We start from the raw sequence: 19,120 nt of genomic DNA, 5'->3' as shown, positions 1-19,120 counted from the left end.
GACATGTTCCCATTAATTGTAAACCTAATGTAATCTTGGACTGTAGCGTTGCTTTCTTCTTGGTTACGAGTGGCCTTTTAAATGTTGCCAATGACATAAATTAAGTTTTGTAGTAGATAAAGCAAAAACTTGCTGTTTACCTTTATACTATCAAATAAATAAATTTCAAAGACTTTAATGGCATAAATTTCCTCTTGGGCGTTTCCTGGTAGCTGGTGCTTAGTTGGCTCTGGTTCTACTAGGTGGTAATTGATTACCAGTAAGTGTCTGGCCAGAGATGATCATTACCTCTGAAGCTGTTGTGAGAGTCTTGATTGCTTTCTACAAGGTTTCTCCTAAGTTAATGTCTTTACTGAGACAAATGCTATGGCTTTACTTAGTGCTGTTTGAGATGGAGGTAATGGCTTGTTGTGATAGAGAAATAAATTTTTCTCTCTCTCTCACATTTGTCTTACACTTGCACCTATTCAAGGTCCAAACAAATTCATTGCACTGGGAGGATTGCTTCCAGAGGGTTGATTAAACTTCTTTTGGAGAAGTGCAGAAAAAACAGCAAAAATCAGCTTTTTCTTTCTTCCATTGACTCATTGCTAATGGCAAGCAAAGAAAAAGGTGGTTTGGCTTCTATTGACTACATAATTAAGAAAGTAAAGCTCCAATCAAAAAGAAATCTATGATTATATAATAGCAGTAGCTATTATAAAATGTTTATTCCTTTGATTAGTAACAATTAAGAAATGGTATATTATAATCCCACTAATAACATTTCCTCACATATGTGGGGAGGGGGGACATGATGACACAGGACATGCAGATGTTGGTGGAAGGTCTGATGGAGGGTACTCATTTTCAACAAGGACAAATGCTTGTGGAGGAAGCTAGAAATCTGCAAGCTTTCAGGTCCAACTTTGCTCTCTGCAGGTGCCATCTGTAACTGTTTTTTACAACAATGAAATGCATAACAGCTGTATACTTCAGTATTTTACCTATTATTATCCAGTGTGTGCTTTCAGTTAGACATTTGAAAATCAGTTTACAGAAGCTATTTGCAGACACAAGTTACCTAAAAAAGACTGCTACTTAAAAACTTACTGTATTATTCTTATACTGAAATTTAATTACTTTGAGTGTGTTCCAACATATACAACAAAATGACATTTGTCTTCTACTTTTCCACGTGCATCAACACACAAAGCCCTAAACCAGTAAGGTTTTTTCTAAACTTCTTTTGAAATAAAGATCTCAACATACTGATGATAACATAGAAAGTCTCTTTGGCCCTTGAGCACTTTAACTTTGCTTTGTCTGTGAAAGACACAACCAAGAGGTGGGCTTTCTGGCATCTTTCATGACTGGATATTTTTTGTCTTGGTTTAGTCTTCTCCTTGTAGATGAACATTGGCGTGCACAGGGAGAAATTCACTGTCTCTTTTTATTCTCTTAGCAGTGGTGAGCCATACAGAATTGCTTGCACAGTAGTTTCTTTGGCTCGTGTGTATCGCTGGACTGTTAGTTTGTGAGCTTTTGGCTCTTAAATCTGGATTTGGTTCCTGAGCCAGTTCACTACAAACTGAGGGGTGCCATGTGGAACAGGAAGAAACGGAGCGGGCAGAGAGAATGGTACAATTTTTGGCTGCAGAGCTGACTTCTGCTGTAAAGTGTGAATGGAACTATGTGCATATGAAATAAGGGAAAGATGTGTTTGGGATCAAATGTGAAGGCTGTAGTGCACTGCGTGCAAGATGGCGATCACAAAAGAAAGCACTGCAGGCCTTTAGAAAAGGGGCAGGTTTTCTCTCTCTCCTGCCACTACTGAGCACTCTTTACTGAAGTGCTTTACTTTGTCCTGTGCCATTATAAGAAGGCTGGAATCGGGGGGTTATTAGGAGTGGCTTTATAACTCTTTTTGCCAAGTAAGGGGAATTGAAGTTAACCTTTTAAACCCTCTGGGAAATCACTGGTTTGGATGAGAACTTTCTTGTATCAAAAGGGTTAGTTGGAAATGCAGAGCGATATCTAATGTTCCTGCTAATGTTAAAGACAAAACTGACTAGAAACTGGATGTTTTGTTGGTTTGGGTTAATGCTAAACCAAACCAATTTGAATTTACAAATAATCTGCAGTGACTGTTTAATTCTGCTATCTTAATTACTTTATGTTCCAGTGTGGATTCTGCAAACTAATTTACCTCAGTGCTCATATAAAAACAAGCTAAATCATCATGCAAAATGACGCTGTGTAAACGACCTATAGGAGCAGAAAAGAATGGCCTTTGCTTGCAAAGATAACAGCAGTCTTTCATGATTTTTAAAAATAGAATAGGATCTCCAGAACTGACTATAAATTGCTATGATGTGGAAATAGAAATTGTCTGGCAGTGCCTAAAAAGTGAAGAATTGTTTCCTTAAGAATTGTGATATTGACTGAGTGAACTGTTGGATTCTGCCTGTATTGCAAACACAGGCTGCATGCTAAACTACTGCTTTGCCACTAGTTCAGTTGTTATGCTGGCCAGGACACACGTTCAGTGGCAAAGGAAGGGAAATCTGGTTTTATTCTTCATTAGTTCTACATGCATGCACATCCTTAACTACACTAATACAAGTAAACCAGAATTTCATTCTAGTTTTTTCAGTTACTGTCAACCAGACTTATCCTTAAGGAAAGAAATTAAAGCAAATGCCATATCATTGTGCTACCATTTTTATATGCTACCAATGTGCTACCACTTTTATGTTGCCTAAAATACCTGGATGACTTGTCTAACTTTACTTTTCAGAGATGTGCATGGTTAATGACATATGTGTTTTAACTTGAATTGTTATTTAAAATGTCTTCCTATGCTTCTAACAGCTATGATTAATAACAGGAGCTAACTCAACACAATTTCTGGTAACTTATAAACCAAACAGGTCAGTGGATATGTGAATACACAGACCTAATCCCGATTTCTGCTAATCGCCGCTTGACTCTATCTCAGTCTCTTTTTTCTCTTTAAATATGCTTTATCGTGCATGCTTTTCTGATAATCAGTGTGAAATATTTAGTCATATGTAGGCACGGCAAGAGTTTGATGCTGTGTTTGAAGAATTAGTAGTCAAGGGTGAAATTGTGCAGTTTGTTTCAAATGGTAAGGCAGGCATGGAAAGTGATGGAGCTGCTTATTGTATGTTAAATCTACAGAGCAGAATATTGGTTGATCATGAACAAAAAAGACTATCAGCAAGAAAAGAAATTTTCAACAAAGCAAATTCTTGCTATGGCTTTACCTCTTCTTTACGGTTACGTTGGATAATTACCTCGTAAAGTGAGCCTGGATGCATCTAACTACAGCAGTATAGCCAAGGCAGTGTTTTCTAAGGGAGGTAGGTCTCTGATCAGCAGTATGCAGGAACCTTCACGCTTCTGGGACTGCCAAGGAAGCAGACAAAAGCGTGCCTCTGATCAGTAAGTGTAACATTGCAGTGCCTGCTGTCTTAAGAAAAAACTTGCTGTCACAGAGAAGAGAAACCTACTGTTTTCTGTGCTGTTACCCTAGTATTCTTCCAAACGGAGTTGTGCGGGATGCGTGAGGAGATGAGGGAGTAGTGTAGTATGTGCACAGGCTGTGGAGAAGTCGTGATGGCTCTCTGTTGTATTAGCATGCCCTTGTGATCTTGGGGTAATTGTTACAGTGGGCTTTGACAGGTGTTGCCAAGTAAAATGTTAGTAGCTTGGAAGAAGAGAAAACAATGTGCCCTACCTGTAAGTATTCTACTTCACATGATGATGTCCTCTTAGCTTATGTGCTGGGGCTCTCTTGGATATGTTATTTAAACAAAAAGAAAATAAATCACTTCAAGTGTTTTTTCTTTCCCTCTTCTCAACGACTGGTACTCTAAAGGTTTAAAACTGTATTAAATGAATCCAAGCCTGTTGTCCCTGGAAAGCAAATGCCCTTCACATACTTGCAAGGAGAAAACTGACAGCCAGAACTCTGAAGATCATGGTCAAGATGTTTTTATACCAAGCTGCTTTATAATTTTCATTTCACTCTTTTTAGTTTATGTATCAACATGATTTTTGTAGCACTTGCTCTTCAACACTTCAGTAGAGCTTAAGGAACTAGGATACCATGTTTGTGGAGTGAAGAGGGAGTAATTTAGGGTTGGATTTGAAGAGATTATTATCCAATTTTTTTTTTCTCTTCCTGAGAAGAGCTAAACAGTAGTAACAAAGAGGTGACGACTTTTCTGACTGATAAAGAAAGGGTTGTTAATGCTGTTGTTCCTGCTAACACAGGATATGGTTTAAAAAACACACTCAAAACTATGTGGGAATCGCAGGCATAGGCTGCTCACTCGGGTGTGACCACAGGCTAGTAGTAAAGTAGGCAGGGCTTGAGATGAGCGCTCCAGACAAAATGGACACATGCGAACTTGGGACTGAATGATGCAGTGTAGTCAGGGTTGGATGATTCCTCTGTCAATTCTGTTTAAGGTGTTGGGGTGCTCTGGGAAAGAGGGGGAATAAAACTTTTTTGCTGTGACTAGCTACCTTCTACAGTCAAGTGAAGACATGAACAGGTTGATGCTCCTTGTATTCTCCTAATAATGTGTCTTGCTTCCCATTTGGATCAGTCTTTTCCCTGTAGTTAAGAGCATTAGTCAAAATAGGCTCATACAGGTACTGTTACTTTGGGAGCACACGCTGTTCATCGATAGGGTCAAAAAGGACAGAACAGTGAGTTACCAGGACAGAGAGCTACCTTCTCCTCTCCACTGGTATACCCATAAATGTTCTTGTCAAAGTTTCCTATATTCCATTTTGGCACTTGATGTGAAGATACCATCTCACACCTGCAGACCTTCATACCACAGGCTTTTTAATGAGACTTCAAGCAAGGATGCAGCCTCCCCTAACTGATTTGTGACAGGGAAGCTTTTTTTCTTGCTAGGAGCCAAACACCAATCCCAGATTTATTTTTACATAGGTCATTATATAGCTGCTGAAGGATAACTTTTGAGTAACAGTGATGAGAAGATAATTTGGACCATCTGACCCAGATGTGGTTGGAACTTCAGAGCACCTGATCTTCCGCACTACTCTGTCCAAAACAAACATACCTTTCACCACTACCTCAAGGCATTTATAAATCCATCTGTACTTTGGATATGATGGTGTATCTCTTTAGATTGTGACCTCCAGGCTAATAATTCATAGTGATAGTCTGCAGTCTTTCAGAATTGTCATTACTGTTACAGAAACATAAGCTAACATCGTGTATCTCCCCTTACCCCAAAGAACCCCAAAATGTTCTGACCTTGTTAAAACTACGGATGTGTCTCCTTGGAGATAATGACTCAATCTTTTGAGATTACTCTTTCCATTTTTTTTTCCCTTTGTGGCTAATTGCTACTTAACTTCAACAAATACAGAAAGGGCCTTCATTTTAAAGATTTCCCACTTGCATTCAAGGATGCTGATTTCCTGTATTTTAAAAAAAACAACCACCAACAACAAAAACAAACCAAACTTTTGAAAAACCAACTTCATTCCTTTTTTAATTATTTTTCTCTATAAGGTCTTTTTCAGTGTCATAAACTACTTGGTGTTTCTCCTGAACTTCATTTCAACAGAGGATTAGTTTGGTTCACATGAATTGAGGCATAGTTTTGGTCATCCAGTGAGCTATAGAACACCTGTGAAGAAAATAAAGCATGATTTAAAGTAAAAAGATTTGGTACCATGCCAATCCTGTTTTCCTTCCATGTGAGTGAAAGGGTCACAGTTTCTTTAGAAATGTGTGACTGAAAGAGACCACCTGAGTTTGAAAGTAATTTCTTGTTCTTCCCAATCCTCCTCCTGCAGTACAGACTATTGAGTAATAAAAGTTTAGTCAAAGAAGTTTTGGAAAAAACATCAGTGGGAACAGATCCTCAAAACAGACATTTTGCATTTTCATATTCTCTAAAGTGGTGACTGACATCAACCTTGTTCAGTTTGCTTTTGTTTGTAATGCCATCATATAATCAAAAGATGAATTGTCTTTGGTTCTCCTTTCTTCCATCATCACTAGGAAACCCCTTTCTTCTTTGCTGGATAGACTCCAATGTGTGATGCAAATAGTTGCTTGGGATAGGCAGGGATAATGTAGACTCCATGGGTTTCTCAAAGTGACATCTGAGAGTACAAGAATGGACTGATGTTGCAAAAAAGCCGTGGCCAGCAAAGAAAATTAGGTCTTTGTTTCTTTGGTTATCTTTCCTGTGCTCTTGAATTCTCAGCCCCATAACCTCTTTGAGGCTATTGGTTGAGTAGGAAGAAAGGGAACACTGGTTTACCATACTTTCACTCTTTCTTTATGTGCTTGCCCAACAATGTGTCTATATTTTTTATGAACAGAATTTTATTCTGCAGCAGTGTGAGGCTGGCATACTGCTGTGTCCACTGGTACCGAGCAGCAGAACTGAAGCTGAGTAGTCTCAAGTTTTTTTGGTTTGGTGAAGCAACCAGCCTACTTAAGTTTGGTTTTAATTCTTTTCTCCCTTTTCCCACAGGAGAGTGGGATCTCCCCACCTGCAAGAAAGGGAGTTTCCCACCTACAAGAGCTAGAAATCTTATTCTTCTTCCTGTGCTTCCTCGCTACTATAGAGTTTCTTGCATGTGCAATATTTATTTCCTCATGATCTGAGAATAATATGATCACCTGCATGATTTTACAAGTTTGGAGACACCAAACAGATTATGTAGCATGTTGTGTGTGTGGAATTGGTCATCTTGGTTCACCTTGCTAAGAAATCTGGCCTCTGGAGAAGTCCTTTATTGTGGCATCTCTTAAAAGAAGCTTTTCCTTTCAGCTGCTTGTGGCCTACTTCTGGCATTTGCATGTGTGCATCTCCCCAGAGCCTTGTAGGAATAGAAATGACTTTTAATGCCTCTCTTGTTCTGCCTATTTCTGTTAACTAAAAAAAAAAAAAAAAAAAAAAAAAAAAAATTTTTTTTGTTATTTTGTTTCTTGACATAATATGCTAGGCAGCCTAGGCAGCAATTTATACTGTAATCCCTACTAACAGATTCAATAAGATTGGATTCCTTTCTTGTTGGCTTGACTGACTTCTCTCTATTTCTGTATCTTTTTGCATTTTAACATGTCAGGATCTCCTTCTACAAGTATGTACTGGAATTGGGGCTCCAGCCTACAAGGCTGCAGTGTGAGAACAAAGAAGACTTCAGTATTTTCCTTGGGACTTCCATAAAATAAAATACATAAAACGTGTCCATTAAAATGTCTGGATTGATGAAGGAAAGAAAAAAAAAAAAAGCCTTTTCCTCCAGCAGTGGCTTGATTAATGGATTTATTGTTTGTACAGATTTTGTCAGGAAGCCATATGGCTTGAGGAAAACAAAGAGGAAGTGGCTGATGTTGAGAATCTGATTTAATGGGGGTCCCTAAGGACAGAATGTGGCTCTTATCCTTATTCCTTCCCACTCAGTTTGCAAAGTGGTCTGAGAAGAGCTTTAGTGCTTCAATAGAGCTAAAGATAATGCGGCTCTGTTTGAGTAGAAGTGTTGGTCCCTACTGCTGGATCAGCATCACAGCTACTCTGTTCTCAGGTTAAAAATCCACTATTCTTTGCCTGTTGTGTAAAGTATTCTGGAGTAGTTAACATGGAACAGTAACTGAAATGTTTACTATTTGGCAGTTGATCAGTCTGCAATAGATGAAGACAACTTCAGCGTCTTATGGCTGAGCTCTCATAGTTTGGGGTGAGATGATATTGCTCTCCTCTCTACGTCTCCATCTCCCAGCAAAATTCAAGCGTATCTCTGGATTAACTGAGTCACCATCTGTATCCTACAACCAGATTTACTTTCCTAATCTAATGTGTATATGGGGATTGATAAGTAACTGGAACTCAAGCACTCGTGATTTAGCCTGATGTGGTGGGTTAAATGAATGTTCAGCATTATCTATGACTGTTTGACTCTAGTTATGGCTACATGGTAAATAAATCTGAGTAGAGAATCTAAAGCAATGTTTTATAATGTAACTGCAAGCAAATACATTAAGGATATTTAACAAGCACTTCTTCCTTGTATGAAATTACAGCTGAGAGGCATAAACTCACCAAAACATCACTTCACAAAAACATATTCTGACAACTTTGGAATTTAATGAATATTGGTTTGTGCATGAAAGCTACATATTCAGCTGGTGTGGTAAAAATTATTTGATATGTGCCTAAGATCTCTGGAGCTCCTGAATGTCCCGTTTTGAAGTTTTTGGCCGTAATGAAAGAAGTAATTACTCCTACAGGGCTTTGATGCGTAGTGCGTGTCATCTAGTGTTTTACAACAGGCCAGACTATTCTTTCCAGATCTTTAAGAGGTTTTTGTTGTTTTCTGGACCCTTATGACATGCTTACACTGGAGTTGGTATTTATTGAATCTTGTTATATAGCTCTGACAGATACTAGGAGAAAAACAGTTTATCTTGACAAAATTCAATGGCTGGCAACAGTGGAGGAGGAGATGCTAAAAGACTAGAGGAAAGTTTTCCTGATTTAGATCTGTTGTTCTATGCTTCTGTCAAACTGTAAAGTTCCCATTTAGTGTTATGCATAATAAATATATTCCTTTAAAATACTATTCAGAAAGTCTTTGGTAGTGAAGGTTTAAAAATAAACACTTCTCGTGTTCTTCCTGGCTTTGACAGAGTATTAGGTAATGTTTGTAAGTCTTGTCACAATGATGCTGTTGAACATCATTGTAGTAAGCATCCCTTCCAAGCTGATTAATATTAGTCTTAATCAGCAGTTTGGGATTTGTTACCCTTTGCCTAGTTTGACTTGTTATGTGTGTATTGGCCATGATTCACTACTGTAAGGGAGTCAGGGTATGCAGTTTGAGAACGCTTGGAGGTTTTTCCATCTGGAACACCTCCAGTTTGAGGATTATTTTCCTTAAAAAGAAAATTAGGAAAGAAGAAGATTGTGAAATTATCTCTTATATTTACAATTTAGCAGTGGTAGATGCTCGTGACTACCTCATACAGTGCTTAGTTTTTTCCAGATGTTCTGGAAAGCTGTTGAAATGTTGTTTATCACACTTAGTTATTTATAGCAAGAAAATGTCACACCAGGTACAAGATCTCACAAATTAAGTACAGTATTCCACATTTCTTTTGAACTAACTTTTAAAAAATAAAATAGTACTTTTATGTAGCAGGCTGTTATATATCCATATCTGTAGGTGCTAGGTGAACACTGTGGTTTTTTCCAAAGCATTAAAGGGAAGAGGGAGAATAGGACATTACCCTCAAGAAGGTAGTTTTACTAATGTATAATAATGTTTTCTTCTAGCAACTGACCTTGGCAGCAGAGTTGACACCCATGCCTGGAGTAGCAGATTGCGCTAAGCCCACAGCATAAGCAAACATCTCTGTCTACCTTCATCTGCAGGTAAGAAGGTACGACCAAAAAACTTCAAATAAGAGTTTTCTTTTTCCCTTCTGAAAGTACTTGCACATAAAGCATGCCAAGAATTCTAAAGCTTAAAGAACTTCATAAATACATATTTATCACTCCCCCTTTCTTCCTAAGATTAGAAATCTGAGCAAGATCCCAGCTCTCCTGCTCTGTGCAACATCTGTTTTCTCAAAACGGTTGTGTTCTGGAGCAGACCTGCAATGGTCCTGCCAAGTTTCTCTCTCCTGTGATGATGTGATCCCCAAGTATATGCCCCCACCAGCTGTATAAGAGGGAGACCCAAGGCAAACTCTGCTGATGAGGAGTGTGCCCTGAATGAGAGGAGACTCTTGTCCCTGGCTCCCCTAGTTGTCAGGCCTTCTTGTGCAGCAGCTCTCAGTGCCAGCAACAGCTGGTAGGTGACTTGTAGGTCAGGCAATCGGCTGTGGCTGCACATGGGTTTGTTGGGGGCTGCAGGCTGCAGCTGCCTCTTGGGTTGTGGCATGGATGTGCTCTGAGCAGAGGGCTCCCATCCCGTTGGGTTTGATAGGGTTCTGGAGTATCTGGAGTCTTCACTTCGTTTGGAGGGGGGGACATTTTCTTTTTTCTTCAAATAGAAGTTCTGCAGGAGAAGTACTGTGAGTACATAAAACACCCCCCATTCCACCCCCAACAACTCTGTGGTCCAACTGTTTCCCATTCTTAACGTGAGCATACATTTAAAACACTGCTGGTGATAAGGAGACATCCTCAGTTTGGCAAGTCAAGACGTTGCCAAAAATCCAGAAGAGATGTGAGGAAAAGAAAACAGTAGCAGATAATGTTTTTCCTGACAATGTGATTAATGTTTAATGTAGTGGAAATATCAGAACTTGGAATTAAACACTATAAAAATAGATCCTGTCAGATTATGTATTGGTATTACTTTTCATATTGCTTTGATTTCTGAGTCCTTTGTTTTTTGGTGTAAATGATGTTAGTGAAGCAAGTGGGGGAACCTCACTCTTCTGGAGTCCATAAGCAGAATAAGCAGTTTATTTTCTGGCTTGTCACGGTTCATGGGCCTCTCTTAAAGCTAATGTGTCTTATGTACATATGTAAGCTTTTAAGTGGTAGACTTCTATACCAATCACACCTCCTTCAGCATTTTCCTGTGTAGAATACCATTCTACAACGACTTCTATTGCAAATACAATATTTTGTAGTGGTATTTTATTGGTAATTGAAGCAGGTGAGGGACTGGTATAACTAAACAGGACAAAATACTTTGATTGTTTGCCAAAATGATAGCTTGTCTCAAGGTTAAGTTCTGTGTGTCTGAAGTACAGGCAAGCGTAAAGGTACAGCAGCTTTTTCTTACTACAGGAAAGGTGGAAGCACACCGTCATTGGTGGTCCTTCCAGCCCTGAAAGGATAGGCAGTAATATTGCACGACTATGAAAGTATTTACTTTCATTGTCTTTAATATAGTGAAGAATGTTAACTAGTAGAAATATGTATACACGTATATAAAATGCACTCTGTATACTCTATAGGAGCTTTGCTGAATTGTATAGGACAAGAGGAAATAGCCTCAAGTTGTGCCAGGGGAGGCTTAGATTGAATATTAGGGAAAATTTCTTCACTAAAATGTTTATCAAGTATTGGAACAGGCTGCCCAGGGAAGTGGTTGAGTCACCATCCCTGGATGTATTTAAAAGACGTGTAGATGTGGCACCTGGGGACGTGGTTTAGTGGTGGACTTGGCAGTGTTAGGTTTACAGTTGAATTCAGTGATCTTAAGGGTCTTTTCCAACCTAAACAACTCTATGATTCTAGATATGTGTGTGTATGCATACATACAGATGTACAGCATTAAAAATACTGTGCTGTCTTGGAGTCTATCTCTAGAGACTGGCACTGTCTTAAGTTATCCTGTATTTGGGAGGTCTTTTTGGTTATTCATTAAAGTACTTTCAGTCTCACACTCTAGGCATGTTACGAATCTCTTTAATATATAAATCAGCTGATCATTTCTAAAGCAGACTTTTCCAGAGTATTAATTGCTATCCGCAACTGACACACACACACAAAAGTGAGTGTGGTGGTATTGAGTCCGGTTTTCTTCTGCCAAGTTAAAATATTTAAGTATTTCTTGTGACTATTATTTGAGTAAATTCCTTTCAGTGGAGCAAGTCTGTGGCTAGCTGCCAGGTGACTAAGTGTCACTCCTCTATTTGTCACTTAGAAATGAGCCATGTGAATTATGCTCTCTGAATGATTTTGTTGTATGAGAACAGGAGGTATATGCCTGCTGAAAATTTGTCAAGATGGTGCTTGCCCATCCTCATATGGGGAGAGTTATTTATTTACCTTCATTTGTTTTGAATAAACTGAATTTTTTCTTCATAAACATCACTTGTCTAACTTGTTATTATGTGACTTCAGTTTGCTGTTTATTTTGAGGCACAAGGCAAAGGGTCAGCTTGTAGTATGTGGCTTAATAAAACACTTCTTCCAGGATGAAATCATGGAGTTGTAATAGATTTCTGTACTAAAAAAAAAAAAAGATAAATCCACTTTTATTCAGTGTTGATCAGTAAATAAAATGACAGAAGAAAAATAACATTATACCCATATACAAATCTGTGGTTCCAACAAACTTTGATTAGTCTTTGCAGTCTGGTTCCCTAACCTCAGAGAGAAGGCAGTAGAACTAGAAAATGCTTAGAGGAAGACAGTAAGGGTGATGAGAGATAGGAGCAATTTAGCAAGCTAGGACTTTTCAGTCAAAAAAAAAAAAAAAAGGCAGCTTCATGTAGTGAGGGGAGCCTACAAAATCATGAATGAGATGAAGGCAAGCAGGACTTTATTCACTCTGGCAGCATAAGAACCAGTAGACATCAAATTAAGCTAATAGGAACCAAGTTCAGAACAAACAAAAAAGCATACCACAAGAATTAGATTTGTGGAACTCTTTGCCATGATGCTGTGGAGACTGAAGAGTGGAAGAGAAATCCAGCTGAGGCTAATAAATACAAGTCATACCTGTGAGTACAGGAGCTGGGACCAGTTGGAAGCCAACAAGGCTTTCAGGAGAACTATAAATTAACTCTTGCAGCCTTTTTCTTCCCTAAGCATTTGTTATGACTCCTTGTTCCTTTTATTTTTATGGGTTAGGAATATTAATGTCCAATATGTTGCTTGTCTTCTAGCTTACTGAGGAAAGGTCTCAATCTTTTCCACAGTGCATCAGCCAAGGTTTTAGGTCCTGCTCCATGTTCCTCCAGAGGGCCACTACCCTCCTCACTTCTGCAGTTGCTTCATGAAAGTCATGTACAACAGCTTGCTTTCTTGTGGTGAGACTTTGTAGTTGTGCAAACGGTTTCCTTTTGAATGTCAGTCGCAGTAGTAATTGCCTTTGAACTGTTTACTAGCAAAGGTAAGCTGCTGCTAGTCAGAAAAAATGTGGTTTATATCACCAGATGGTGAAAAATCTTAGTCATCCTCGGGTGATGGATTTTTCTGTCAGGGGCTTCAAAGATCCACTGTGCAAGGTCAGTATCAGTGACCTGCTTAGAGTGATGAATCCCTGTTGGAGACAGATTTACAGGGCTGGATTGACATCTGGTCTTGGCCCAGTATGCCTCTTCTTACAGCCTTTAGGTGTTGTAGATTCTCTGAAATTGTCTTTACAGCTTAGAAAAGCAGTAGTTCAGGACAAGGTTCTTTGTGAATAGTAGGTGGTCCAGGACCCCTACACCTCATGAAACTTTTTCAATTGATAAATCAGAATTTTAGTCATGTCTCCAGTTGATTTCAACAGAGGAGTGACTTTCTTTGAGAAACTTTTTCTTCTACAACTTTAAATATGGAAAATGGACAAAAATTGACCTGTTTGATAATTATAGACTTATTTGTTCTTTAAAGTTAAGTGGAGATCTCTAAATTGATTTAACTTGCACAAAAATCTTAAAATACAGTTGACAAAAACCTGTGTTTTGAGAGATACTTTGGAGGCTTTCACCAGTAGCATGCTACTTTTTTTTTTTTGTGTAATAATTTCTTGCTGGATCAGGAGCATAGTGTATAGTACTGCTTTCCTGAGCTGCCTTTTCCCTTCCATTTGAATGACCTACAAAAGTTTTCTAGCTGGTTACCACTTTATGTGGTTTCCAAACACAAAAAGGGAGATATTACAGTCTCTGGGAAGCTTAATAAGCAACAAACCCAGATTTTGTTGGTGTTTGAGCATTGAGACTTCATTTGTGTCCTCCAGCTGTGAGTAACTGCTAGTGTTTTGTGGCCAGTGTTGTGTATGAAGTAGATGTCTTTAACCCTCCTGAGCCAAGAGATACTTCTGCTACTGGCTGGACTCAAAAACCTCAGTGTGCTGCCTTCCAGAACCGTATTTCTGCCATGTAAACTGAGTGGATTTTCTTTTTTATCTGAATGCTGTGGGTCATGAATCAGAAAATACCTCATTGATCGATCTTGCTGTGATTTTCACCCACCCCACCCCCCAAATCTTTGCTGCTGGTATCTACTGAAAGGAATGAAGAGATGGGACAAGTTCCCAGGTGCTCTTTAAAAGGATCTCTGGTTCAGGTAGAGTTTTTCTGACAGGCCAGGAAGTTCTGGTTGAGGTGAGAAATAATCTCAAGGGAAACATGTAGCCTCTTGCATTTTCACTGCTTTGCTTGCACTTTTCATCTTACTGTGTGTATATACCTTTCTCATACTGTCTTTGAGTCAGTACAGAAAAAAACCTGAGCTTGCTTCGACAATGTTATCACTGGGATCCTTGAATTTTGCTGCATTCTTTGGATTACAAGAAATGCTTTTCATCTCTTCTGTCTCTCCATTCCCCACTACGAGTTGGACGCTGCACAATGTACCTCTTGTTCCCTTGCTATCTGTGTTGCAGCTCTTTAATGACCTTGCACTTGTTCGGACTGGTGGGATAGCATAGCTGAAGTTGATGATACCATGATGTGTGCATCTGTTTCTTTTCTTTTCCTTACTTGCTCACATTTTTCTTACATGTAGCTTTTTGATGTTCCTTCCCCTTCTTATTGTCCTATATGAATTCGTCCTTGCATAAAACTCAGATCTTGTAAACAAATCATTTAGATCTGGATATATCTGTAGCAACTGTACTTCAAGTTTCTGAAATGCATTTAAAGTTGAATACTATGACTATGTTTCTGAGGAAATATACTGGTCTTATGTTTAAAAAAATAGTAATTCTGCCAGTGGTTTTTCAGAATTGGGATTCATCATTTTCTTGCCAACTGAGGGCAAGCTGAAAATGGAATGTAAGTGAAGACAGTACGTCTGGAAACAAGGACAGAACTATTGATAATAAATGACGGGGAGGGTGGCATGTAGAAATGCCACTTGCGTGAAGAGACAGGAAAGCCTAGCTGTTCTGCTTCAAAAATGTTTGAGTAGTTCTTTACTTGGGACACGGGTCGCCGCATCCAAGCCCTTGGTGTTGCAGGCAAACTGTTTCATACTTTTGTTCATTAATTCATTGAGCTTTGGCAAGGTTTGCATCCTCTCACTGCTGCACTTGCTGGCTAGGCTTTTTCTGTAGAGCAGTGAAAAGAATGGGATCATGTGTTTCCTGTGGACTCAAAATTTAAAGCTAGCCTGACTGACCTTTTTGAGGTCATAGTTTGGTTTTTATTAATTTATTGATCACTAGAGAATTCTTTAATGTTCTACTGTTTGTAGTAGCAAGATGTAGAAGACCTCACTGGATGGGTGTTTAATGATATATAGTCATTAAACAGTTGAGAGGAAAAAATATGTGCATAGTACCCAACCTCTAACAACAGCTACAACAGCTCCAAGTTTTTTGACTTGATGTTTGCATAGCAGTAACTAAAAATTTAGTCTTCCCAGCCTGCAACTGCAAAGGTAGTATTGATTTTTGAACTAATTGCAATGCACATTAGTAATTTCTCTCTCTGGCAGGAAAGAAACTGCTTTTTGAGGCATGTCATTCTGATACAATCTTGTTTCTTTTTTCTATGAAGGTTTAGCAATTCTGTAGACTGCTTCCTGCAAAGGATAGTTTCGCAATGTTTAAAAATGAGAATTTCTAGGCTTTAAAGAAATTAAAAGTTTACCTTTTGAGTTTTAGTTATTAAGGAAACCTGCTGTAGTAATTGATATCTTGAAGTGAGGAAGAAAAAATAGCAGCTAAATGGAGTCAAATTTAAAGTCTATCTCATTTGTCAAATCTCCAGAAATCTCACAAATACCTTTGAGTTAATATTCACCTCATTCATCACTAAATAGGAAGACAAACATGGATGCCTGTCTTCATTCTTTAAGTCTAGCTTTGTACTCTTAAAAGTAATTTCAGGTTTCTTTTGTATAACCTTTCCTAGCTCTGAGTAGACTTCTAATTGAAGTCTCACAGCTTCTCCAGGAAGCTGTAGAACCACACTGCTTGTCACAGAGCTGGCCAAGTCTGACACTTGTCACCTGTAACAGGATTAGTATGTTTTGGACAAAGCACCCCTTTAAATTTCATATAGCAAGGCTTTGTTTTATCACAAAAAAACGACTGAAGACCCATGTGCTTTCAAACAAAACCAGAAGGTTAAGATTCCAGATTGCTTCTAAAAACAAGTATTCTGTGGTTCTATGTGTCTCTTCGTGCTGGGTGATGAATTATTACTTTGAGTGGTCTTTTTCAGTTTAGCAGCAAAGTCCTTTTCAAAATAGAAAAATTAAAAACTAAGGCATTTTATCACCACCACATCCCCTCCCCCCCCTTTTTTTTTTCAGCTATTTGTTTCATTCCCAGGCTTTCCCATCGAGCTGGATTATTAGGAAGGAAGGGAAGCAAAGTGTTAGGTTGCCAGAACTCATTGCATTTTATTTTTGTTTAATGGATCAGTGGTGAGCACACTTCTAAATAAGGTTCAAGCGTTTTTCTCTGGAAATAGTGCTCTTCAGCAAGTTTTTAACTTGGTTTAGAAATGTAAAACTTCAGAAATGCACTTGATTTTTGAGAGGCTTAGACAGCTATAATAGTAATGGAAGAGAAAATTCCATTAATGCTCTTCCTGTAGCACAAACAAATTGTTTTGTTGGTTGGCTCTGGTCAAATAATTATATAAACATCAGAAGACTTGCATCTGAAGTAGATGCACAGTCAGGAAGCTGAAACATGTTGTTCTGCTGAGGGCCCTGGAAGGATGAAGCTTATTTACCATTTTTAAGTATTTCCAAGTATAATCTAAAATAGGTGGAAGAAGCTTGCCAGACTTCTAAATATAGAAACAAAGGCTTTATTCAAGAAATTTAATGTAGCGATTAATATGGCCTTGGCATTTCAGTGTAACCAGTGATGATGGTTTTTTTCAGATCAGATGTCTTGGAAAAATGGGAGTTGTTCAGTTTTGGAGGTAGGCAGTGGTGTGGAGTAGCTTGTTTCCCAGCTAGCTGTAAAAACTGTGTGCAGCATGTGTGGCCTGTGCATCTTCTCCCTTCCACACAACTGCACTCTCCATTCCTTTCTTTGGAATAGAAGTCATGGCATATAAGTGAATGTGAGAACCATGAGATATATTAAAGTGTACCTTTTGTTGTCTTGTGGTGTCAGCTTACTTCTCTACTCACTCTCTCAGTAAACCTGTATGATTTTCTTGACTTCAGTATGTGAGCCATATTAAAGGTGAGGCACTGCTCATACTTCTCTGTTGCTGAAAGCACTCTGGCAGTCCATGTCTAAAGCATGTGTAAGCTACGTTCTGCCATGCCATACATTAGTTATGCATTCATCACTATGATTTGCTGGCCAATATGCTTGTATGTGCTCTAGCTCAGCTCCTGATTTTGTGTATATGTAGACAGTACAAGCTGGAGGTACAAATAAATGTACAAGGTAGTACAGAATCTCAAACTCAGGTGTGACAAAAATGCCTTTGCAAATCTGTCGAGTATCTTTACATGCTTTATGTGCATGTTAACAGGGTCATTTCAGCCACATGAGAAGCATCTTTGCCAAACGTAGTGTTATCAAAGATTTTTTGGAAGGGTTTGTATGATTTATTTATTGATTCTGAAAGACAACATAATGTTGGGAGTCCTTGTCAGATAAAGTCATAAACCTTTGCCTACTATTCAGAACATGCAAGCTACGTAATCCCCTTTCCCTTAGAGGTACTTTTCTCACCTTTTTCACATAATCATACAAAGTATTGGTTTGAAGGGTCCTTGGGAGGTCATGTAGTCCAACATCCTACTTAAACAGAACCATCACCAACACAGTATAAAGTCAGCTGTGGATTTGGTCTGTCCATGTCTTGAAAACCTACAGAGGTAGAAGTTTTTGCAACCAGCCTGGCTAGCCTGTTCCAGGGCTGCCCTACCCTCCCAGGAAAGTTTTTCCTAATATCCATTTTGAATCTCCATGCTATCCCTGGTCTTCAGAGCTCTTTGGATGCTGGTTGGAATGCTCTGTTCTCCCACCCTAGCGTGCTGGGGTCCTGGGGGAGTTAGTACTTTCTTAACTTCCAAACAAAATATCTTAAGATACTTCTCTCAACAGAGTAATGACTAAACAAAAATACTTGAAGTAGTACTGATAACCTAGCTTCTGTTGAATATGTATAATGAAGGCTTTTGGGTAAGATTTAAGACAGTTTCACATCTTGGTGTTGAAATCTACTTAATTTGGTGAGCAAGAGAAATTGCCTTTCCTTGTTTATTTTGTATCTGAAAGACCAACCTTGTAGTAGAAAGTACAGTGGTTTTATTAGAAGAAAATAAAGGTTAAAGACATCAGCAGCATATTGTGTAGTTGACAGTCTCTAGTTCAATCTCTTCAATATACCCTTAAAGAGTTTCTTTAGAGGGTTGGGTTTTTTGGGGGGGGTAAGGGGTGGGGAGTGAATCTTTGCTGTCTTCATAGCTTAAGAACCTCATTTTCTTCACTGAAGCATAGCTGTATAAAATATAAAACTTAAATGTGAATGCAGGGAACCCTGAGAAAAATAACTTTTAAGTAGCAGTAGTTTCTGTCTCACAGCTTGTGTGGTCTGAGGAGAAAATATAGATTTCTGCGAGTAACATATTATTAAACATTCCATTTTCAATTCCATAGTGGCTATATAAGTCTTACCCTACGTGCAGTTGATGCAAAAGCTATGGCTGAACTGGAAAGAGAACTTTATCTAGAAAATATAGGTGGTAATGCAGTTTTATAGTAGAATCTCAAATGCCTTTACTTTCCTGGGAGATATGTCAAAAGTACCTACAGAATTACTTAAATCACCAGTGCCAATAACATGTTATGGAAGTTCTTTACAGGTAAAGAAAAATAGAGGTTTTAAAATAACATGGAAAAGGACCTGTATGTCATAGTCTATCACAAGTGGTTTAGATTATCTTTTTACTGTGACATGTAAAGTATATTCTGTTAGAGGTTCTAAACTGAATCCATCATGGTTGGGTTTTTTTGCCTCAGTTCTGAGATGTGCATAGCATTGGTAAAACATGCTCTTGAGCTGCAGTAGACTCCTTTGCAGGGGTATAAAAAAGGTATAAATGGGTATAAAGACATGTGCAGACATTGTAATAGCATAACCTTTTCCTAGGTGTACCAGTAGTGCTTTACCTGCTAAGTTTGCACAGAAACTTAGGAACATTGAGAAGAAGTGCTTATTAGT

The 19,120-nt window shown here is 38.5% G+C and overlaps 1 protein-coding gene across 3 annotated transcripts in view; it reads left to right on the top strand.

Moving 5' to 3' along the window:
* RASSF8 (Ras association domain family member 8) overlaps window positions 1-19,120 on the top strand; it is an 87,838-nt gene that overhangs the window by 31,980 nt on the left and 36,738 nt on the right. For 2 of the 3 annotated variants that reach the window (XM_049821858.1, XM_049821861.1), the window contains exon 2: window positions 9,345-9,443. The gene's annotated coding sequence lies outside the window, so the exon portion shown is untranslated. Of the gene's footprint in view, window positions 1-7,591; window positions 7,750-9,344; window positions 9,444-19,120 lie in introns of those variants that run through there. The other variant, XM_049821859.1, reaches the window with a different exon arrangement.

The sequence above is a fragment of the Accipiter gentilis genome, chromosome 18, assembly GCF_929443795.1.
Source record: "Accipiter gentilis chromosome 18, bAccGen1.1, whole genome shotgun sequence".
Taxonomy (NCBI): Eukaryota; Metazoa; Chordata; class Aves; order Accipitriformes; family Accipitridae; genus Astur; species Astur gentilis.
The sequence above is the reverse complement of the archived record's forward strand: the minus strand, read 5'-3'. Positions and strand labels throughout refer to the sequence as shown.